Raw genomic sequence first — 3,757 nt, 5'->3', positions numbered from 1 at the left:
GGATACTGTTAGTGGGTACTAGGGTAGTGATCAACAGCTTGATGTCTAGATGGCAGCACACTGAGTGGACTGTCCCAGGGGTTGGTCCTGGGCAAGTTTTGTTCAATGTCTTCATTAAAGATTTGGAAGAGGGAAAATGTGCATCCTCAGCAAGTTTGCAGATGACGTGAAGCTGGGGGGGTGTAGTAGATTCACTGGAGGCTAGGGCTAAGATTCAAAGAACCAGATAAATTGGAAGATTGAACCAAAAGAAATCTCATGAAGTTCAATAAGGATAAATACAAAGTGCTGCACTTAGGACAGAACTATCCCATGCACCAGTCCAAGCTTGGAACTGACAGGCTAAGCAGCAACTCTGCAGAAAAGGGCATGGGGGTTACAGTGGACAATAAACTGAATATGAGCCAACAGTGTGCCCTTGCTGAGAAGAAGGCTAATGGCATACTGGGCTACATTAGTAGGAACATTCCAGCAGATCAAGGGAAGTGATTCTTCCCCTCTATTTGGCACCGGTGAGGCCACATCTGGAGTACTGTGTCCAGTTTTGGGCCCCCCACTACAGAGAGGATGTGGACAAATTGGAGAGAGTCCAGTAAAGGGTACTGAAAATGGTTAAGGGGCTGAAGAACATGACTTATGAGGACAGGCTGGGCTTATTTGGTCTGGAGAAGAAAAGACGGAGAAGGGATTTAATAGCAGCCTTCAGCTGCCTGAAGGGCGGTTGCAGAGAAGATGGAGCTAGACTGTTCTCAGTGGTGATAGATGACAGAATAAGAAGCAATGGTCTTAAGTTTCAGGAAAGGAAGTTTAGGTTAGACATTAGGAAAAACTCTCATGAAGAGAATAGTAAAGGACTGGAACAGGTTACCCAGAGAGGTTGTAGAATTTTCACCCTTGGAGTTTTTTAAGACCAGGCTAGACAAAGCTTTGGTTGGGATGATCTAGTTGGGGATGGTCCTTCTTTGAGCAGGGGGTTCTTGTGGGAATCCTGAGATCCCTTCCAAACCTAAGTTTCTATGATTCTACTAGCGAATTGCCCATCAAGAATGATGGATGAATTTCAAATAACCAAAATAAACAGATTTAAGTTTTTATATTTATTAAATACATTAAATATTTATAAAAAATAAAATAGGCTGAACATTTTAAGATACCAATCCCTTTCTACACTTGTTCTTATCCAGCAGGCTGGAGGTGGACCTACCCATGCTGCCATCCAGCCGCCGCCTGCGTGCCTTTTTGCTGGGCAACGGCAAGGGCAAGCGCAAGGGCAAGGGCAGGCAAGTTCCATGCCTTGCAACAGCTGCCCATACCCTAGGGCTTCCTCTGCACCATCCCCAGGTGCCTCCTTCCCTGCTTGGAGCTTGGGATAGGGTCACCACTGCTCACCCACTACCGTGCACCTCTGCCCAGCTCCCACTTTTCCTCAGCTGACCACTCCCTCTGCCCTCCCTGCCATGCCAGTCTTGGCCTAGGCACCTCCTTTGCTACTTAGGGCTCAGGACAGGCCTGCCACTGCTCATTCACTGCCTTGTGCCTCTGCCTGGCTCCCGCTTCTCCTCAGCATGCCTCTCCCTCTGCCCTCCCCATCATGCAGGGCTCCCAGCACCCTCCCAGGAGGAGCTCACTAGAAACATCCCTGGCCCCTGACTTTTTTCCCAGTTCTGGAAGTTGGGATCATCCTGACGTGGTCACTAAACATATACTAAGGTTTAGCAAATAAATTTCTCTGAAGATGCAAATGTTCTATCTCTTACAGTTTCCAACCTGTTCGCATTTAAAGAGCATTATGGACAGACAGATACACAGACAGATGGACTAAGCCCTTTTATATATATATATATATATATATATATATAGATGAGCAGAATTGTTACTATTACAAGTATAGTAGTGGTAATATTTAGATTTATATTCTGCCCTGTCCAGACAGGCTCAGAGTAGCTTACAATAAATGGTAAATAGCCCACAGACAGGAAACAACAAGAACTCTACTTCCCTGCTTATCTCCTTCAAGATCAAATCCTCTGGCCAATCCCAACTGTGCTTCCCATTGCTCATTAACATCCAGGTATAAGAAATCTCTTCCCATTTCCCCTCTCTCCATGTCCACTCACTCTTACTCCTTTGCCCAGATCCCTTTCCCCTCCCTTCCCCCTCCTAAACCTGCTCTCAGTCTTCTATAGGGGGGCATAGCTTTCCCAAAAAACACATACGTCCTTCACCTCCCCCCAAGAAACACAATGTTACATTCAAAAGAATCATAATAGGGTAGCAATAGCCCCACCCTGCTCTCACCAGCTGAAGAGCAATGCCAAAGGGTACTTTTGAGCATTGCTCTTTGGTGGTGGCCACCTGGGTGCTAGCTCAGGAAGGCCTGCCAACTGTAGGGCTTGCAGGCTGTCTGGGTTCTTATTTCCTCTCAGTTTGGATGGCCAAGGTTGTGCCTGGGCTGGGCTCAGTTTTCCCCCAGCTGTCTCTGTAAGACAAAGAATCATTGGGGTGGGCTTTATTAAGTAGACTTGACTAAATGAAATGCTGTGTGTAATCTATTTGATACTTAGAAGACATTTTAGCTAAATCCCACTACCAATTTTCCTTTCCTTGTGTCTTGACCTCTTGCCACTGTTTTGTCTCCCTATTCCTTCAGGGCAAAACGGGATGGAGCCATTCATTGCATACCTGTTAGAGCTTCTTTGATTTTTTCCAGTCAAAAAAAATGGACCAAAATTTTCAAGTCCAGTTGCCTAAAGTTAGGTTCCTAAATCCATATAAAAGTAGTTTGACTTTCAGAGGTGTATCTATGATTAGTATCTGCAGTTTGTTCTGACATCAGCTTGCATTGATTGTAACAATTAGGTTACATTTACTTATGTACCTAAGTACAGATTTAGCTACTTAACCCAAGAAGTCCAAGTTTTAGCCATCACCTTATCTATGTTCAGCATGTATAAGAAAAATCTAGGATGATAGGATCTTAGAAAAGTAGGGCTGGATATACGTTTGGTACCTAATTGCTTTAAGAGATGCTATCTTATTAGCTGCACTGGAATATATTTTCCTCTCCATATACATGCATTACTTCCATTGGTATTAATGTGAGTTATAAATATTAAGAGGAAAACATATCCCTTCCATGCTTAGAAACTTCAATTAAGTCTCATTTAAATGTAGTCAGCCTGTTAAAACAAGGTAAAAGGAATCTCTGTTTTTGAAACATCATTATACTTGTTTAGAGTTAGGAAATGAACATAAGATGTTCTTGTCTATAACTGGACACTTTCCCTAGCATTTATTTTTCTAAGACTTTTGTTTTCCTTGACTTCTTGTTCTGTTTTTGAAAGCATATGATAATCTCACTTTGCTCTCCTATTGATAGTGTTTTCAAGTGTTGCCTTTATAAGTAGTTCACCTGCTGAGATGTTGTTTACTTATAACTGAAGTTCTGTTATGGGCTGCTACATTCACAGAGACAGTACAAACAATTACCACTGGACAAATGGATTCAGAGAAAATAAGCACAGGGCTAAACCTTTAGGAGCTGAGGAACAGTGTTGTGGTAAAGGCACAGCAAGGAGTGAGCATCAGAAGTCTGTGCAGACTACTTGACCAAAGACGAGTCACTTTCAGAGGAATTTTCAAAAGGTTGGTTTTGAGTGAACTGCAAAGTTTTGAATGCCTAATATAGAATGGTCATGAAACAAAGGGGAATCTGCAAGCCTATCTTAACTTTTTGTTTGCTATGAAAACAAGCTTT

This window comes from Gavialis gangeticus, unplaced genomic scaffold, assembly GCF_001723915.1.
Source record: "Gavialis gangeticus isolate Ggan-Ray unplaced genomic scaffold, GavGan_comp1, whole genome shotgun sequence".
NCBI classification, from domain to species: domain Eukaryota; kingdom Metazoa; phylum Chordata; order Crocodylia; family Gavialidae; genus Gavialis; species Gavialis gangeticus.
The sequence above is the reverse complement of the archived record's forward strand: the minus strand, read 5'-3'. Positions refer to the sequence as shown.